General features: G+C 39.0%; 1 protein-coding gene across 2 annotated transcripts in view; it reads left to right on the forward strand.

Annotated features, from left to right (window-relative positions):
- Positions 1-20,213: 20,213 nt before the first annotated feature.
- Positions 20,214-21,509, forward strand: part of LOC107041119 (GAS2-like protein pickled eggs) — a 58,266-nt gene continuing 56,970 nt past the window's right edge. For both annotated transcript variants that reach the window (XM_015261520.1, XM_015261521.1), the window contains exon 1: positions 20,214-20,627. The gene's annotated coding sequence lies outside the window, so the exon portion shown is untranslated. The remainder of the gene's footprint in view (positions 20,628-21,509) is intronic.

Genomic DNA, 21,509 nt, shown 5'->3' on the forward strand with positions numbered 1-21,509 from the left:
AAAACAACGATAAATAGAATATTGGTGACTGCGGAGAGCATTTGACATATACCAGATCGATTGGTGAGGGGTAAGCGGAGGGTTAAAAAAGGGAGTGAAAAACCGAAAAAAAAAATTTGGGGCGAATGTCAACGACACGCGTCGATCGGGATCCGACATATCCCTCTTCTATGGTCACATGCAAATAAATGTTTTTCCCCCCCTTATTCGGATACAGTGTGTATCGCGCATGGTGATTGAAGGATGCTCGCGCACGAAAGTCATATATACTGAGGCAGTTTACAACTTTAAAAAAAAATCTCTGTGATGAACACATTTTTCACCCACTGGTTAAATATTGATGCTACTATTGCAGTTAGCACACCATCACTTTTGACCGGAGTTACATTTCAACGGAGAATTATTCATGTTTCAGATTGGATATTATAAAAATGAAAAATACACCGAAAAATTCATCTAAAAAAATTCATGAAGATAATCCGGTGCTACCGCAGAAATAATCCCTCTTGAATATTTCATTCTAACTGTAAATATTCGCTAATAAATCAGTGACTCATTCATACCGGAAATAACGTACTACCCTGAATGAAAAATATTTTCCTGTGCAATCAAAGAGACATTGTGGTTGGATTTCAACAATCCCTTCTCCAAAATCGTTGAACAAAGAAATGTGCAGGTACTTTGTGGCATGGTGATTAAAGCATGAAAGCCAGCACTGTTGCATTCAAGGGAAAAACTTTCAGACCTTAGAATAGAAAATAAGGAAAAATTGGCGAAGAGGTAGTTTGGAATGGGTGAGTTGCTTCTCAATTGAAGGTTACGAGTTACTAGACGGGCTGTCTGATTTTTCGGCCGAATGATTCTGCATTAATGAAGGTGCTCCACGAGTTTAGTGTACAGCTTAGTCCGAATAAATCCGTACAACGCTGCTTGATCCCTCGCTGGACATCATTGAGAGGCTGTCATCACCCCAAAGGGAACCATTGAATTGGGGTAATTGATTGGAATCCACTGAAACCAGGATGGTTATCCGTCAAATTTTTATAGCGCCTAAAGCCCCCTCTCATTAGCGATGGTTTCTTGATGGACAGAAGCCAACTTCAACCATATTAACTACATCCTCTATTCTCCTGATTCTACGCTAGCCACCAATGAACCAGCACTGTTGCATTCAAGGGAAGAACTTTCAGACCTAAGAATAGAGAATAAGAAAAAATTGGCGAAGAGGCAGTTCGGAATTGGTGAGCAGTTGCTTCTCAATTGAATGTTACGAGTTACTAGAAGGGCTGTCTGATATTTCAGCCGAATGATTCTGCAATAATGAAGGTGCTCCACGAGTTTAATGTACAGCTTATTCCGAATAAATCCATGCGACGATTCTTGATCCCTCACTGGACACCATTGAGAGGCTGTCATCATCCCAAAGGGAACCATTGAATTGGAGGAATTGATTGAATCCGACTGTAGTCAGGATTATCATCCCACAGTATTCCATTGCACTTAAAACCCACTCTCATTAACGATACTTTCTTGATGGGCAGAAGCCAACTTCAACCATATTAAATACATCCTCCTCTCCTGGTCACCTTTCCATCCTCCATTCTCCTGATTTAGGCCGGCCATCAGCGACGACCTTCATTAATCCGTTATACATGTAGATGGCACATGAGATATGACATGATTGAATCCATGCTGTATTTCGAAACGTGAGAACTGATAACCTAATGAACAGCCAGACTGATGATCGTGCCACGATTATCCAGTGTCCATTAAATTGATTCGTGACGATAGTATCTAAAGTTCACCAGGATGATAATGTCAGCTCGTTGCAGTATTATTGGGGTAGTGTAGCGATGATAAAGGCTGATGTTGGAGACCTTCCAGAAATTGGTTTTGGAAAGGATGAATAAATGAAGTCGTGACAGTGGTGTGGACAATTCGGCATTCATTAAGATGAAATATCTTCGTTAAACATCACCAAAAAATTTATAATATTCATGTATTAAAAATTGAGTTTTCACCAAGACAAAATGGCTTCTTCAAACATCGCTTAAACAATAGACAAAAGTCACCAACAGCCCCAACAACCATCATATCTCCACGATATCTCAAGCCTCAGAGAGGATTTCAATGATTTCAGCGACAGGCTATTCAGAACTCTTAAAAGTATGTGGAAAAAGTGAAAACTGAAAAAAAAATTTTTTCACCCGCAGCCAAAGGGTCAGATTTTCGGTTTTCCCAGGGCGAAAGTCGACTTTCACCAAAATCGAATTTTTTAGCCGGGTGGACGTTAATTCCAATTATTCGAGTGATGGGCTATTCAAAACAATGAAGTTCGGTAAAGAAAGTTGTGAGAAAAAACGCTCACGGTCACATCCGCTCGGTCACACGGAGGGGGGAGGGGGGGAGCTTCGTCCGCCCGCTCGGTTCGCTCGCCCCCCCCCCCCNAACCCCCCCCCCGGGTTGGCGAGCGGAGCGAGCAGGGGGCGGAGCCCCCTACTTGTGATATATAAACAATTAAGCTTTCATGAAGACAAAATAGCTTTCTCAAACATCATTCAAACACTAGACAAGAGTCACCATCAGTTCCAACAACCATCATATCTCCAGGATGCATCCAGCAACATTCCTCTCCTCCATCTTACTCATAATACCCGGTCTCATTTTGCCCCGCTGAAGACTACCTTCTCTATTAAAATTGTACAATGCGGTTGAATTCTTCCCTCCATTCACTGTTCCTCTCATCACCTAACTCCTCAGCCTTCGATCGTCCCCGGACGGGGAAGAAAAAATAGTCAAGACGACACAGCTCCTACACATAACGAGTGCTACATACAGATATACCTGTTGGGTATTACACAGCGTATCATTTCCCGTAAGAAGCTTCCAGTCGAGATGCGGGAGCCTGGTATGAGTATTATCCTCTGAAAATTTCTATATCGAATCTCACCGTTGACAAACGGTCGGAAGGACAATGGGCCGGGAATTTCTTTCAACGCAATATCCCTTCGTGTTTCAATCGACCTCATCTCATTCAACTTGCGATTGAAGTAACTCTTTTATTTTCTACAATCACTCGGACGGTTTCCAGATATTAGATCTTTATGGACGGCAGGATGTCCAAGATTTCAATTATCCGGAGTTTTTTAATAATGAATTGTCATTGTCGATGGGGTTGTATGGGCTGGTTGCTCTTGGTAACGTGAGTAGATGGGAATTCATAAATTTCCGGCGCCCAGAACTCCAGACGATGATATTTAACGTGTAATCTCAGGCCAATTGATTGCCTCATCCAAACGGAAATTGAGTAAAATTCCGACTGTTATTTCCGGAACTGCTAATTAACAATCAACGACGCCGGTGGGTACTGTCCTGCCGGCGGACCTCGGATTTTTGCTTCTTGAAGATTCAGATGCGCGTGATTTTCTCACTTATACCGGAGAACATGTCCGCATCAGGTCGCAATGACTTGACGTATGAGAGTCACATCTGTCTCATTGCTCACCAGGCGCTGGTAATCAATTCGGGCCATTCTCCAAATAACTCCATATACGAAATGCTCTGGGGGAGTCGTTCCTGCTGTGTCGTCCAGCGGCTTTACCGGAAATTGAAAGTCCGCTACGTGACTTCCGGTTAACACGACTGTACCCAGCCGTTCGTCTTCATGCTGAGGGGGGGAGTATCAAAACGTGAGGCTGAGTGGAAACCGAATGCGCGGGCGACGGAAAGAGCTGGTGCTAACGGATTGCATTTTCACGTCTTAAGTTACAGGGACCGTTTGTCATGATAGGTTATATCAGGGGTCTAGCTATCTTGTGCTAATTTCCGGAGGAGATCGCAGGGTGGGGGAGACGTAATTAGCGAGGGGTATTGTGCAGGGGGAGACGAGAAAAAAAAATCGGATACTGTAATCCTGAAGTAAAGGCAAGAATTCAGTAGAAAATGATTTTGATTTTTTTTAACGGTGTTTCCGCGGGAGAAAACGGAAAATTTCTGTTGAAATCACTTGTTGTTATCAAATACTTGCATAATAAAAGAAGAAAAAAATTTTTTTATCAGGCAATCCCGAGAAATACGGGTAGACGGTATTACCTGCTGGGTACAGGCACCAGCTACCCTATGAGACTTCGGTTTTATTAAGTGAATGCTCTTGAGTGGTGTATATCTTTGTCCAATAAGGACTTATGGTTTCCGTGGAACAAATGATAATTTCCAGAGAAAACAACAATTATCTTGCCGAAAACTGTGTTGTTGGCAAAACTAAGAATTTCGAGGGGACAATTTTTTTGGGAAAAAAATATTATTTCCTCGTCAATGTCGAGGAAATGTCCTCATTGACATTGTCATTGTCATTGTGTTGGTCATTGTCGAGGTCAATGTCGTGTTTGTCATTGTCGTTGTTTTTGTGGGGTAAAAATTATATTACATTTTCTTTTATCAAGTTAATTGATTTACTTCGAGTAAATTAAATCTATTCCACTCCATCAAATATTCTAGATTATTTCGAGTAAAGTATAATAGAATTATCAATCAAAAATTCATGTTGAGCGATTCAATTTGTCAATTTTCATACTGTGGGATTGAAGAGATTTTTTAAAGGTATTACGAAGTATTGGAAAGCGTCGATATTTTCCCGATGACACGATGAATTGAATTTTGAATCGACGCGATAAACGTGTGCATCCTCACACATGAACGAATTATCCCATGAAATACGTGTCATTTCTCATTACCATGGCGTAACGATCCAGCCGTTATAATCGATTTGGCGTGATTTCGGTTAACTGACGTCATACGAAGTTTAGTCGTGGCCAACCATGCCGCGTAGCCCTGCCAACCTGTCAGAATTTTGCTGGAGAACGACCGAAACGGGGGGTTTTCTGCGCTCACCTCTTTTACACCCCTTGCGAGGCGTCTCATTCAATCATCCAGGGAGCGATAAATTAGTCGGGCATGCGGTATTCAACAGTGAATCGAAATTTATGCGAGGTACTTCAATAATTATTAAAGTAAAACTGTTTTGTATCATATCTTTTCTTTAAAAAAACGCATTCGCAAGAGCTCTACACGTATGAAAAAATCGTATAGAAATCATTTCTATTTATTCATTGAGAATAAAGTTTATCAAATTCAAATGAACCATTTCTCTAGAAAAAAATCCTTCCCGTAATAATCTTTGAATTTCAAAATTCCCTTCCGCTCGCCATAGGCCACCCTATACGATAAGACATTAAGAATTACCAGAGAAAACCCATCACATATTGAGATGGAGAAGTGGAATTGTTGAAGTGCGGGAGGGGGCGGGGGTTGATTGCGTCCGGTCGAGATGATTGCTTTTCGTGTGGCTATTCGTGCACATGAATGACCTCTCCCACAATTGTGCAAGGATTACAACCCCTCTCTCCCCTGCCAACACATACGACAACACCGGTAGAACGAATTCACTGTCAGTTATCTAGCCCCTAACCCCCCTCGGCTCTCTTTGTCGCGCTGGGTCTTTCCATTTTCCCCTCCGCCATATTTCGAGATTGGAATAGTTTATTTGCTCGAATCTGCGGTTAACCATTTCCCTGAAAATCATTTTGTGTTTCAGTAATGTTCGGTATTACACGAACAAACTCAACTGGTGATCCGTAACCCGGGGTTCAATTCATGGATAACATTGACTATTGAAAATTCATCTTGATGGAATATTTTGTAATGCACATTATTGGGAGTTTTGGCGATTGAATTTACATTTATGTTTGTTAATTACAATCGGAATGATAGGGGTGATCAATATATAACGGTTTTTCGCCTGATAATGGTGGAGATAATCTGATGGAGTTTCATACCGCAAACAGCGATTTTCGCGGATGAAAAAATAACGGGAGAGACGGACGAAAACGAATCCGTCTAAATAACGTATTAACGAATCAATGGGCGTTATGACGCTTTGAATAAATCGATAATTCGATATTTCTACCTCGAGTTATACGGCTATGTTGCAATTGTCGATTGTTATTTTAATTCTCCATGTACACGCGCCCGTAAGATCTGCATATCCATGAAGCACACGAAATTGATCTTAATCCGTAAGCCTGTCGTGTCTAGTCTCTTTCATCTGGCATTTCTCCCAAGGTGCTTAATGCTTAAGTACAGATGGAGGAGTAATGGAGTACGACACGGAAAAATTGTTATTTAGAAGGAAATTGGTGAATTGTCTCGTAATTTTTACTGAATATTTCTCTGCGTGCACGCGGCCCGGAGTTTCGGAATAAAAAATTGAAAATTCAATTACTTATGATATTTCCGGCGGATATTTTCATTGATAGGGCTTCTAGACACTTCAAAATGAGATGTCAAATTTCTTCAAATTTTTCCGAGGCTTTACTGCAGTGCAATTTAAAAAATCGGAGAAAGTGCGGTGCAGTGCTCACAGCGCGACCAACGGAGTGTTAAAATATCGTTCTCTACAGCGATCGGAAATTTTTCCTCCTCCTGCGAATGCCCCAGGTAAAATCAATATGATAATCCTCAATCGTTAATGACCCACACGCTCACAAATTCCCTCCGAAACGCAAGCATCCACGTTGGAGCAGGATTGCCCACTTCTGTATTCACTGTGTTAAGGCATGGTGGATGCCGTGAGACGAAACGACCTAATTAATTATTCATGCACGTCCGTCGTTGAACCGAACGCCTACACCATCACTCCTTCCCCGGCTAGCGACCGGGATGTTTAGCATGACTATGAGGTTTTCGCGGAGGTGGCGACAGTGCCAGTTGCGCTATTCCCCCCAGTGGTAAGGAATGTTTGCAGTCAGCCGCCTACTGCTATTGTTGTGAGCAACTGACGGTTGCCACGAATTCGTGGAGATGCGAGGTGGTGTAGACTTCTTCGCTGATGTATCAATTTATTCCGAATTACGCGGATTTCCACGTTTCAGTGAGTCATTCTGAATCATCTTGTGGAATTACTGAATTACTAAAGAGCTAATTGAAAAAAGGAATATCGAATCTGACGGGAAGAATACACGGTTAGAAAATTACTCTCGAAGTTTCAAGTGAAAACGCTTGAAATTTTTAACAACGACTAAATTACGTGAAATTTCTTGTACAAGTCTTGTAATCGTGAAAATTGACAGCGGTCAGCATTGATTCAGAAGTTGACGGGACAAAATGGATCCCCTTCAAAGGCGAAATTCCAAGTGAACACGAGACATCATTGTGTATCCAAACCCTTTTCAATTGTATGACGAGATTTTCCGGATTAGTTATACAAATTCACAACGGTTGGCTGCACCCTTTCTTTCAAACATTTGGAGAAAGGGATGGTATGGGGGTAAAATCGGGAGGATCTTATTATCCCGCTTATCCTTCCGTTCTCACTGTTTCCGTTTCAAGTGCTCTATCTAGGATTACTTAACTGAGGAAACGCAGTGGAGCGAGAGACAAAACTACATGCGCATCACACCTTTTCATTTTGCTTCAAGTCTTCGTTCATAATCCGTGAATAATTTTCATTAAGAACATCGAAGTATCTTCTACAGTTTGGTACAGACCACATTATCGATTGGCCCATTTTCAATCATCAAATTTGTCAATTCAGTAGCGAAGTGGTAAAACGGTTTAAGTCGACCCATCTCCCAGCTGAGTTTTTGTGGAATATTTCCGAATCTAAGGGAGATAGCGAAATTTTCATAATTACATTTGTTGTAGCTCTCAATCGGCTCTATAAAAAAGGTTATAATACAAATTTTGCTATCTCAGAATTGCGTTTTTCCACTTCCTACACCCTATACAAGATAAATTAAATTAATTTTTTATTGCGATTTCGTTTTTCGCGATTATCTAGGAAACTATGAGAGATAGACCCTTAAAACCACTTTTGGGGTCCCTATAGAGAGATGGACGGCTCAGAATTGCGTTTTTCCACTTCCTGCCCCCTATACCAGATAAATTAAATTAATTTTTTATTGCGATTTCGTTTTTCGCGATTATCTCGGAAACTATGAGAGATAGAGCCTTAAAACCACTTTTGGGGTCCCTATAGAGAGATGGACGGCTCAGAGTGACGTTTTTCCACGTCCTACACCCTATACAAGATAAATTAAATTAATTTTTTGGGGGATTTCGTTTTTCGCGATTATCTCGGAAACTATGAGAGATAGAGCCTTAAAACCACTTTTGGGGTCCCTATAGAAAGATGGACGGCTCTGAATTACGTTTTTCCACGCCCTACACCCTATGCAACATAAATTAAATTATTTTTTTTTGGCGATTTCGTTTTTCGCGATTATCTCGGAAACTATGAGAGATAGAGCCTTAAAACCACTTTTGGGGTCCCTATAGAAAGATGGACGGCTCTGAATTACGTTTTTCCACGCCCTACACCCTATGCAACATAAATTAAATTATTTTTTTTTGGCGATTTCGTTTTTCGCGATTATCTCGGAAACTATGAGAGATAGAGCCTTAAAACCACTTTTGGGGTCCCTATAGAAAGATGGACGGCTCTGAATTACGTTTTTCCACGCCCTACACCCTATGCAACATAAATTAAATTATTTTTTTTTGGCGATTTCGTTTTTCGCGATTATCTCGGAAACTATGAGAGATAGAGCCTTAAAACCACTTTTGGGGTCCCTATAGAAAGATGGACGGCTCTGAATTACGTTTTTCCACGCCCTACACCCTATGCAACATAAATTAAATTATTTTTTTTTGGCGATTTCGTTTTTCGCGATTATCTCGGAAACTATGAGAGATAGAGCCTTAAAACCACTTTTGGGGTCCCTATAGAAAGATGGACGGCTCTGAATTACGTTTTTCCACGCCCTACACCCTATGCAACATAAATTAAATTATTTTTTTTTGGCGATTTCGTTTTTCGCGATTATCTCGGAAACTATGAGAGATAGAGCCTTAAAACCACTTTTGGGGTCCCTATAGAAAGATGGACGGCTCTGAATTACGTTTTTCCACGCCCTACACCCTATGCAACATAAATTAAATTATTTTTTTTTGGCGATTTCGTTTTTCGCGATTATCTCGGAAACTATGAGAGATAGAGCCTTAAAACCACTTTTGGGGTCCCTATAGAAAGATGGACGGCTCTGAATTACGTTTTTCCACGCCCTACACCCTATGCAACATAAATTAAATTATTTTTTTTTGGCGATTTCGTTTTTCGCGATTATCTCGGAAACTATGAGAGATAGAGCCTTAAAACCACTTTTGGGGTCCCTATAGAAAGATGGACGGCTCTGAATTACGTTTTTCCACGCCCTACACCCTATGCAACATAAATTAAATTATTTTTTTTTGGCGATTTCGTTTTTCGCGATTATCTCGGAAACTATGAGAGATAGAGCCTTAAAACCACTTTTGGGGTCCCTATAGAAAGATGGACGGCTCTGAATTACGTTTTTCCACGCCCTACACCCTATGCAACATAAATTAAATTATTTTTTTTTGGCGATTTCGTTTTTCGCGATTATCTCGGAAACTATGAGAGATAGAGCCTTAAAACCACTTTTGGGGTCCCTATAGAAAGATGGACGGCTCTGAATTACGTTTTTCCACGCCCTACACCCTATGCAACATAAATTAAATTATTTTTTTTTGGCGATTTCGTTTTTCGCGATTATCTCGGAAACTATGAGAGATAGAGCCTTAAAACCACTTTTGGGGTCCCTATAGAAAGATGGACGGCTCTGAATTACGTTTTTCCACGCCCTACACCCTATGCAACATAAATTAAATTATTTTTTTTTGGCGATTTCGTTTTTCGCGATTATCTCGGAAACTATGAGAGATAGAGCCTTAAAACCACTTTTGGGGTCCCTATAGAAAGATGGACGGCTCTGAATTACGTTTTTCCACGCCCTACACCCTATGCAACATAAATTAAATTATTTTTTTTTGGCGATTTCGTTTTTCGCGATTATCTCGGAAACTATGAGAGATAGAGCCTTAAAACCACTTTTGGGGTCCCTATAGAAAGATGGACGGCTCTGAATTACGTTTTTCCACGCCCTACACCCTATGCAACATAAATTAAATTATTTTTTTTTGGCGATTTCGTTTTTCGCGATTATCTCGGAAACTATGAGAGATAGAGCCTTAAAACCACTTTTGGGGTCCCTATAGAAAGATGGACGGCTCTGAATTACGTTTTTCCACGCCCTACACCCTATGCAACATAAATTAAATTATTTTTTTTTGGCGATTTCGTTTTTCGCGATTATCTCGGAAACTATGAGAGATAGAGCCTTAAAACCACTTTTGGGGTCCCTATAGAAAGATGGACGGCTCTGAATTACGTTTTTCCACGCCCTACACCCTATGCAACATAAATTAAATTATTTTTTTTTGGCGATTTCGTTTTTCGCGATTATCTCGGAAACTATGAGAGATAGAGCCTTAAAACCACTTTTGGGGTCCCTATAGAAAGATGGACGGCTCTGAATTACGTTTTTCCACGCCCTACACCCTATGCAACATAAATTAAATTATTTTTTTTTGGCGATTTCGTTTTTCGCGATTATCTCGGAAACTATGAGAGATAGAGCCTTAAAACCACTTTTGGGGTCCCTATAGAAAGATGGACGGCTCTGAATTACGTTTTTCCACGCCCTACACCCTATGCAACATAAATTAAATTATTTTTTTTTGGCGATTTCGTTTTTCGCGATTATCTCGGAAACTATGAGAGATAGAGCCTTAAAACCACTTTTGGGGTCCCTATAGAAAGATGGACGGCTCTGAATTACGTTTTTCCACGCCCTACACCCTATGCAACATAAATTAAATTATTTTTTTTTGGCGATTTCGTTTTTCGCGATTATCTCGGAAACTATGAGAGATAGAGCCTTAAAACCACTTTTGGGGTCCCTATAGAAAGATGGACGGCTCTGAATTACGTTTTTCCACGCCCTACACCCTATGCAACATAAATTAAATTATTTTTTTTTGGCGATTTCGTTTTTCGCGATTATCTCGGAAACTATGAGAGATAGAGCCTTAAAACCACTTTTGGGGTCCCTATAGAAAGATGGACGGCTCTGAATTACGTTTTTCCACGCCCTACACCCTATGCAACATAAATTAAATTATTTTTTTTTGGCGATTTCGTTTTTCGCGATTATCTCGGAAACTATGAGAGATAGAGCCTTAAAACCACTTTTGGGGTCCCTATAGAAAGATGGACGGCTCTGAATTACGTTTTTCCACGCCCTACACCCTATGCAACATAAATTAAATTATTTTTTTTTGGCGATTTCGTTTTTCGCGATTATCTCGGAAACTATGAGAGATAGAGCCTTAAAACCACTTTTGGGGTCCCTATAGAGAGATGGACGGCTCAGAGTGACGTTTTTCCACGTCCTACACCCTATACAAGATAAATTAAATTAATTTTTTTTTGCGATTTCGTTTTTTGCGATTACCTCGGAAAAATTCAGGAAAACGTTTGTATCATTTTTCTGAATAATCTACGACTGTTTTTGAAGCTCTCAATGGTTTGTACTTGGTCTCATTATCATGTACAGTAAATTGTTCGGTTTGTACTGCGATGGGAGTGGAAGTACGGAAGATGAGACGGACCCGCATAAAAACTTCACGAACTACATATGGAATCCATTACGATGATTTTACGGTTGATAAAAATGTAATCAGGTGATTTGATTATAATAATAATAATAATAATAATAATAATAATGAATAATTTTCGTTGGTACAAACGAGTACTAACGATTTAGAAGCTATCTATATGTTTTCCTGACGTCTTTCATACATTTAAGATTTTAGAAGCGGGTAAAGTATTGAAGGGGTTGATAAATGAAATGGAAAAATATAGTACATACAAGTACTATCCATGCTGAATCCTTGCTCATGAAAATTTTTTCCGTACCTTCATTTCCGACGCTGCACAATTTTTTCCGCACCCCTTACGTCTAGGGATGCGGGGTCAAACGAAACCGAATGTGGTACGTTCAGGTTCTCACTGAGTACAATCGATACTATAAGAAAAAAAATCGATTTATCAAACTTCGACTCCAAGTTCACACCGCTGTCAAAATTGACTTGTACAGTTTTACCACTTTGCTACTGAATTAAATTGCATGAGAAAAATTTAGAAAAAATCATGAATATTCAGCGTCATTAAAATTATCTTTTGCCCAGAATTATTATTTTTTTAAACATTCGTTGTTCATAAATAAATCATTGAAATTGTTTAAAATTTCGGTAACCTTATTTTTTTTCGATTTGAAATCGATTTCTGATAAAATGCTGAACATGAGTAATTTTGCTATGCCCCCTACTCGCTCCGCTCGTCAACCCCCATGTGACCCCCATGGTCCTTATTTTAACCCCTGCGACCCTTAATTTGACCTTCAGTATCCTTCCGACCCTTAGTTTCGAAGTCCTAATTTCGAGTACCAAATTTTTATCACCAGAAGTCGATTTGGATGTTTATAATATAGAGCAATTCTGAACTGAGTTCAGAATTCAAACTGCATTTCAGTGAAGAAAAAGTAGCCTACGTAGGTACTTGGATATCCCTAAGATATTGGAATATTATACATAAATCTGGTGGATTGATCGAATCAGTTCAGTGCATTGATGGGATTGATCATGATGAATTTCTTATTTTCATGTGTCATTCAGTGGATAAATTGTCCACATCATCCAGAAATTCACTCAACATATTAAATTCGGAGGGAACCATCCGGTCGATGAGAACGAATCATAAAATATTCTCAGTTCACGCGAGACCCCCAGAACCTCATATGATTAAAGCATCGGAAAATAGAGCATTGGGGACTCGATCGATGCATGAAGAGCCCGGAGAATAATTCTGAACGAAAAGAAGAAACATAGTGCATTAAACAGTTATATATCGGTAATTGCTGTAAGCCTTTGCGGGCCATTGATTTTGATAGCTTTATACATCACAAAATCGAATCGAAGACCCCTCCAACATTTTATACACTCCAACCACTAAAAATCATTCCTGTCAAGACAACAGATAATATACGCGGCTTCAGGCATTCACGAACCGTAAATTCTACAGTCTCTACTTTTTTTCGGATGAATTACGTCATGGAAATTCTAAAATAATCTTGGGAGTCAAGTCGATATTATGCGGTAGGTTTGACGTCATTCTCTTATGTAATTGGGATTGGGGATGCTGCGTTTATGGTATATGGGCGAGGACAAGTGCATTAAGGTATTTTCATCACGCTGTGTGTAGAGTGACATTTTACGCACGCAAAGTTTTTTCACATACAAAGTTGAATATCTCCGAAACTACTGGTTCGATTTCGTTCATTCAGAAAGGAGTTTAGCTGTAATGAACTGTGTTCGTGTAATTCATTAATTAATAAACCCCGGCAACTGGAGCACCGTGGCGCATGAAGCACGAGCTGAGAAGGAATAAATTTGATGAATTAAAAGAATAAACAAAATATTGAACCGATATTTTCTTAATAAAATTGGCAAAGTTTCATTACATGCTTCCACTCGGAAGCAAAAATGTTCAATAAATTACCCTATTGCAACAATGATAATAAGCCTCATAATTCGACCACAATGATGACTGTCGCACCCATTTCCCTGTTATAAACCGACTCGCTCCCCTGTGTTAATATGTGCATGAGCGCTGGGGGCGGGGGTGAGGAGAGTGACCTAAGCGGCAGTCATGACGTTTTACGTTATACCCTCGTTATTCCCGAGTATCACTCTCAGGTGTGGGTGGTAAGATAGAATGATGAAGCGAAAAAAAGGAGAGAGACGAGTGGAGAAGGTAAAAGAACCCTGCGCCCGAGGGTGCTCAACGAAAATGTACGACCTCGAAGCCTAGACGTTTATTAGACGTTAAGTAGTAATATTCGCGAATAGGAAGGACGCCGCGTCGCGTACCTCGTCGTAGCCCGAGTAATAAGAATGGCCCAGTACTCAGTGGGGGGGCGGAGGAGGAGAGAAAAGTCGTCATACCAATTTCCGTAATTTCGTCGGACACTTTGGATATTTAATTAAGTTTCTGCCTTGACGAGTAGTCACTCGAAAGGAATTCCAATCTTAACTATGTTACTCATTATTTTCGAGGAGTTTGAAGAGTTTCAGTGGTTACATTCGAAAGATATTCAAATAAAGATGACCCTTTCTATTCCTGCATTTTTTTTAATATGGAAAGAAATGAATTTTTGATAATTATAAATTTTTCGCGTGAAATTGTAAAAAGATGACTCATTTTACCCCTGTATTTTTCTACATGGAGAAAACTGATTTTTGGAGCTGAAAAATGTTTTGTTGAGAATTTAAAAAACACCCATTTTGCCCCAGTATTTTTTTTAATGCGGAAAATTCATTTTTAAAGATGGAATTTTTGTTCTTGACATTTAAAATAGACTCCCATATTACCCCGGTATTTTTTTAAATATTGAAAAACGACTTCCCCTAATCCAAAAAAATTTGTTTTTGCAATTCGAGACAATGGAGAAGAATAATTTAATGAACAATTCCTTGTGTGATGAAGAACATTTGTTTACTCGAGTAAAATTAAATTTTTTCTTCTTTCCTATTAGATTTTATGCCTCGAATGGAATGCCCTATAAAAGAAATATGAAAAATTGATGAAATTTGAAGAGATGAGGGAATTCCGGACAATAAGATTAATAATTCTCATCTGAACCTATTCGCGAGGAAAATGTCGTAGAAACAGAGAATTCAGTTTGGTGGAGTCGTTGTAAAATGCTTGGACATAGTTTTCGCGTCGCATTCTCCTCCACTACCTCGAGAAGATCGTATTGGCATTCAGTCGTGGGACAGTGGTGCGAGAATCAAACTTATTGTACAAATGTGTTTGTGAGAAAGTTCATAGTGGGGTGTGTTTGAGAGGAATGGCAGAGGTAGGGAGTTAGAGAAAAAAAGTGGTGGGAGATCACTGGGGTTGGATAGCAGTAAAGTATATGGCCTCGGGGAGAGTAAAAATTGCTGGAGGATACAGAACAGAAAAGCCGCGGTGGAGAAAAGAAGGAATAAGAAAGTTGATGAAATATTGGAGGGCGGCTTAGACGGGACAATATTCCGTTGTAAACGGTTTCAGCCGCACCGATAGATACTTATATAGCAATAGTACTGTGTGTAGAGGGTGTTTAGGTGGTTGTGGTAGTTTCCAAAGTCACATAAGTCGTAGACACGACAACAATACGCCCTTCGCAGGGTTGTTTGTAATGGGTATGGAAAATGAAAAATTTTTCGACTTGTAAAGAAATGTAAAGACACTGTTGAAAATTTTTGGTCCCAATTTGCGGCACATTTTTTGAAACTTTTAATGACTGCAATTTTAGCACTACCTGTCAGAAATTTTTTGAACTTTCATGACACATCTTGTAGTAATTCTCATAAAAGACGATACCTGGAAAGTACATCTCCTCCTCTTCACCCCGAAAAACAATAGAAAAAATGTAAAGTGTATATTTTTTCAACTCGTATAACGAATTTTTCGAGTGTTGAATGAAGAAGAATAAGGGCACAGGGTGTTATACGGCGCGACAGCTATGGAAGAAAGGAATTGCCCGACGAAATTATTTCCCTTATAAATCAACAGTCATAAAGTACAAACGCTGGAGATTGCTGTTGTTATCTTTTTCATTTTATTCCCCTCGGTGGATTTTCATTAGTGGTTTCCCTTTTTTTTTTTAATAGAAGTGGATTATGCGGCGTAAAAATAAATATCAACATCGCGAGTTGTTCCGTAAAGATAAATAAAAATCGTCCCAAAACGTCTTCTGCCTATTGCTGTTAATCGCTCCAGTTCCGAGATAATTCCCACCCAATTATTTTCATCCCCCATTAATCGTAAAAATGACCAACACGAGCATTATGATTATCTCCTAACGATGAACAATCATCATGTAGCACTCGAGCCGAAGATAGTGGAGCATCGAGCATCGAAATACCACCGGCCACCTAACGTAGATGGCTGATTCGAGGTCATAGGTGGGGGCGAGGGGGGCGGGAGGGATGTAGTAATTTGTCGGCTTGGAAGGAGAGGCGACTGGCTCCAGGCTGATAACGGGGGAGTGGTCCATTCTCGTCTGATTTGAACCTGCTCCCAGGCTACCCCCTGTTCCACTTACAACATCCCACCCCATCCCGATACTCCGTATATACCCAAGACGTCAGACTCCCTCTTACCATCGCTTCATTCTCCTCCTGTTTCTTCTGTCTCCGTTACACTTGCTCCACTGCCTTGTTTCATCTTTCAATCATCTTCTTATGTTCTACTTACGTTGAATGTAAAGACGGTTCTTATGAAGTTAGAGTGAACATTTCGAGGGATTTTTCCTTGGGGGAAGTATTGGACACATTTTTTGCTTCCGAATGGAAGCATTGTAATCATTCAAATGCAAGTTTTGGATTTTTTGTTTTATATCGACCCAATGTGATCCAAAAAGTTCGAAAATGCAATTTTTAGTTAAAAGATAATACGGTAGCTATATTGGTTGATTGGATTTTTATGACGCACGGAGAGAAATGTTTATGGAATATGATTACGGAATCGACTCAGAAAATTTAAGTAACAGTATCGTAATTTTTCACAGGAGATTCGGATAAAAATTACAAAACGCTCCGGAAAAATTCCGTGACTGGGTTACAACCCCACTACTAGCCGAAGCGTGCGATGTTGTCCGATCAAAATTCGACTGTTACTACTGCAGTCACAAGTCCTCCATTGTCTATGAACATTTTCTTTAGTTATTGTTTTTGAGACCGGAAACATACGTCATAACGCTTCTATTTTGATGAGAAAAATGTTTTCAGTAGCGAAGTGGTAAAGGGAGATAAGTCAATTATAACTATTGACCAGTTTTCAATCAATATCTCGGAATCTAAGGGAGATAGCGAAATTTTTGTTATAACGTTTTTTATGGAGCCGATTGAGTACTACAACAAATGTGATTACGAAAATTTCGCTCTCTCCCTTAGATTCCGAGATATTGATTGAAAACTGGTCAATAGTCAAAATTAACTTATCTCCTTTTACCACTTCGCTACTGACTTGTAACATGAATGATTTATGTAGTCAATTTGATTTTTCTTTTCAACCATCCTTAAGTGGCATTATCTCTCTATATGATAAAAATCCAAATCGACTTCTGGTGATGAAAATTTGGTAATCGAAATTGAGGGTCACAAGGGTCATGAGGGTAAGAATAAGGGTCAGGGCGAGTAGAGCGACTAATTACAATAAAATTGAAACATGAATTTTTTTCAAAGTTCAATGTCATTGTCAATTTATCTATTCGATTCCCCTGAAACTACAAAACCCAGACCAATCCTCTTTTTCTTCCCCCAAAATAAGTAGTTGGAAATGTTCCCAAACTTGGGAACATCTAATCTTATTTCCATTAACCCCCGGTATCCTTTATTACCCCCTAATTCTCACCATCCCCGAGAATACACGAGGCGCACGTTTCTCAATCAGTTTACCATTAGCACGGTGAAAAGTTCTAATTAGTCAATGTGCAGGGAATAATCATTAGTTTCTACTTAAATCTATTCAACAATTGCATTACCCCGAAAACTAAAAGTGATAGAAGTTTTCGGGGGACAGTAAGTATTAAATTAAGAGTAGTTACATGAACATCGTTTGAAAATCAAGGACGTGCATTAGTAGCTCGTTTGGAGATTGAATTGATGGGGACAGGGGGACGAGAGCATCAGACGTAATACCGTTTGTTGGGGGTAAATATGGATGGAAATATCAACATATTTAAAATACTCCGCTGAATTTTTCAGTTGCCAGTGGCTGGGGGAGCCTTCGCTATCTCATCAAGCCTAAACACTCATTTAATTTCCATTTCATTATGATTATAATCCCGGGAAATTCATGTATTCTGTTTTTATCTCCTCCTCTGGCGTTTGTTAATTAATATTATTGGCGGAGGCACCGCGGCAGTAGCTGTTTGTTTTTGTCAGAGGCTGAGTACCTGGGGAACTGGGATAGAGAGTATAATATGTACTCACCACATCTGCAAGACCCTGTCAACTCCAGGACCCAAAGACCAACAGTTGGATACACAGAGTCGACTTCAACCTCTTCGACGCCTCGCATCTTTGATCACGTTTGACTCGGGTATATACCCACAATCGCAGATATTCTGGAATATTTAATTCTAGAATTAGTACAATGGAGGAGGGAAATTGATTTATCGTTGCTTAAACTGCGCTGTCAGATAATTTTGGACGAAATGGACACTCTTGACTTTTTTAACGTGTCAATTGCTCACGTAGATCTCTAGGAAATGGGATATTTTTTTCCATGAACAGGACAATCGTTTCTCTTTGTGATGAGCTTAGATTAACTTCAATTAATATATTTGTTCCCGAGTTATTAACATTAGACAAAAAGTCGAAAGGGTTCATTTTATTACACCTATTCTTGAAATTTTTTGTCCCAACTAATAATGCAAATTCTTTAAGCTTTCCGAGAATTTTCTCTAACGTTTTTCAATCAGCAGCGAAGTGCTAAAACCGTTCAAGGTGATTTTGACGATTGGCCAGTTTTCAATGAATATCTCGGAATCTAAAGGAAATAGCAAAATTTTTTTATAACCTTTTTTGTAAAGCCGATTGAGAGCTACAACAACTGTAGTTAGGAAAATTTTGCTATCTCCCTTAGATTAGATTCGGAAATAATCCTCAAAAATTCAACTGGGAGATAAGTCGACTTGAACCGTTTTGCCACTTCGCTACTGTAATAGAGAATAAAATGTGAAGAATATGCCGAAAATTTTTGAACGAATTACAATAAACAAAATACTCTAGTACTTGGATATTCTCAAATAAATAATATCTAACATCATCCTACGATGCAAATAAAATTGAGTATCGAGTAGTCACAGCGGAAATCCAGAAAATCCTCAACTTTTAACTATGTAACAATTCTAACTTTAGAATGGATATTCAATAAGAAGCGATAACTTCACAGCGTAACACATTTCTTAAACTCATTAAAACTTCTTCGTAAAGAATTGAACTCGCCTATTCTATGTAATTACACGTTCCAATAAACTCAAATTCCAAACGGAATATCAATGATCACTAATATGTAATAATATTTCGATCAATCCCCAACTATTTTTCATTCTTCAATCATTGCATTGAACATTCCGGAATAATTTCCTTCATTCTTTTCATTTTATTCATTTTTTATTCTGTTTTGAAATCAATGAATAATTCGTATTTAACAGTATTCGATTGACTAAATTCCCGAGGATAATTTACCCACGAACGAACAAGAAAACCCACAAAGATAAATTACCCATCTACAATGCTTCAGCCTCTTCCCTCGAGCACATAAGGCTCCTCTCTACCGACACTCGTAGATAACTCGTCACGTGGCTCGCTCTACAGTCACCTCTCCTCACCCAATCCCCCTTCCAATGCGATACTCTACCGACTAGGCGCTTTAATACAGCCGGAGCGATCGCAAGCTCTCCAGTCTCTCGGAGAAACTCTCTCCCTGGGACGCGAACGCGTGAGCATGACGTCTGCTAATAATTCCACGAATTGCATGACTTGAACTCTGAGGAAATCATCGCTTCATACCAAAAAATTCACCCAAGTAAAATAAACAAAACTAATTGAACTCAATTCCAAATAAAAAAAACAACTGTTGGAAATTCTGAAACTATTATTTATGAAATTCTTCGTCAATGATTGTTGACATTCGATCGATGGGTTTGTGATTGTTGGGGACAGGACAATGAACAGTGCAAAAAAATAGTTATGAAATTTTTAGCTCGAGTTGAATCGATGAATTAAGAACACTAAAATCTAAATCGCGAGTCATGATCCTGGAGTGTCAGGCGCGATTGTTTATCGCGCAAAAGTGTGACAACTCGTCTGGTAAATAAAAAGAAATATATTCTGGATAATAAGGATCAGTTGCATATTGGTGTGTTTATCGTTAGTGGTTCACCAATGAACAAAAAATAAAATCCACAAAGGTAAATTACCCATCACCAATACCCCAGCATCTTCCCTCGAGCACATAAAGCTCCTCTCTACCGACACACGTAGATAACTCGTCACGTGGCTCGCTCTACAGTCACCTCTCCTCACCTAATCCCCCTTCCAATGCGATACTCTACCGACTAGGCGCTTTAATACAGCCGGAGCGATCGCAAGCTCTCCAGTCTCTCCCTGGGACGCGAACGCGTGAGCATGACGTCTGCTAATAATTTCACGAATTGCATGACTTGAACTCTGAGGAAATCATCGCTTCATACAAAAAAATTCACCCAAATAAAATGAACAAAATTAATTGAACTCAATTCCAAATAAAGAAAATAACTGTTGAAAATTCTGAAACTATTTTTTATGAAATTCTTCGTCAACGATTGTTGACATTCGATCGATGGGTTTGTGATTGTTGGGGACAGGACGATGAACAGTGCAAAAAAATAGTTATGAAATTTTTATCTCGATTTGAATCGATGAATTAAGAACAATAAAATATAAATCGCGAGTCTTATGATCCTGGAGTGTCCGGCGCGATTGTTTATCGCGCAAAAGTGTGACATTGTCTGGTGAATAAAAAAAAAAATATCCTGGATAATAACGATTAGGTGAGTGTTAGTGTGTTTATCGTTGGCGATTTATCGCACGTATATTCGCGTATTTATTATTCAAACGAGCGCGTGCTTCCCCGGGCAAAGTTGCATTATCCCTCCCTCTTTGAAGGCGGAGTACCAAAGTCGGAGTATTAGCAGTTGGCAATTATCCGGGGCTCTTTATTGATACCGGTATGGAAAAATAATGAGCAATTTCCCTCCGGCATTTCTCATTCTTTTGCATTTTTCACAATTTTTTCCTATTTCTTCCCAAATGTCCAATTTTTGCGGAATGAGAAAAATTTCATTCGAAACGAAATCATGAAATAGTGATCAGAGTTCTCCTGAGTATTTGACAATTTTTGGGAAATAACAGCATTTTTGTTCTGATTGTTTTGTAAAGTAGAATGAGAGCTATAAAAATTTTGAATTTCCAATTAAAAAAAAAAATCATGAAAATTTAGTCGTGAAAATTATGTTTGAATTTTTGCAAAAACTATTAAAAATAAATGAAATAAATAAATGAATAATTAAAACTATGAAAAATAAATGTTTTTGCACAAATTCACCGGTAATTTGACTTTAAATCCCAAAAGTTGGCATTTATAAAGAGATTTAAGATTAAAAAATAGTAGAAGAAGAAATAATATCAGTCGAAACGCATGTCAGTTGCACGTCAGACTGATCCAAGATTATTATAATATAAATCTCATCTACAAAAAATGAATAAAGAAATGAAGATGTGGAGGAAGGAGTACAAATTACAGGCTGTCGGGATGCCTCGGGATTATATGTTGACGATAGATTGTAGTTATCATTGACTGAATCCAGTGAAAACAAAAGTATCAGTTTAAAGACACTCCGGGGGTACAAAGCAGAATGTTTTGCTCCAAAATT

Source organism: Diachasma alloeum, unplaced genomic scaffold, assembly GCF_001412515.2.
Source record: "Diachasma alloeum isolate Michigan unplaced genomic scaffold, Dall2.0 Dall_scaffold_00354, whole genome shotgun sequence".
Lineage (NCBI taxonomy): Eukaryota > Metazoa > Arthropoda > Insecta > Hymenoptera > Braconidae > Diachasma > Diachasma alloeum.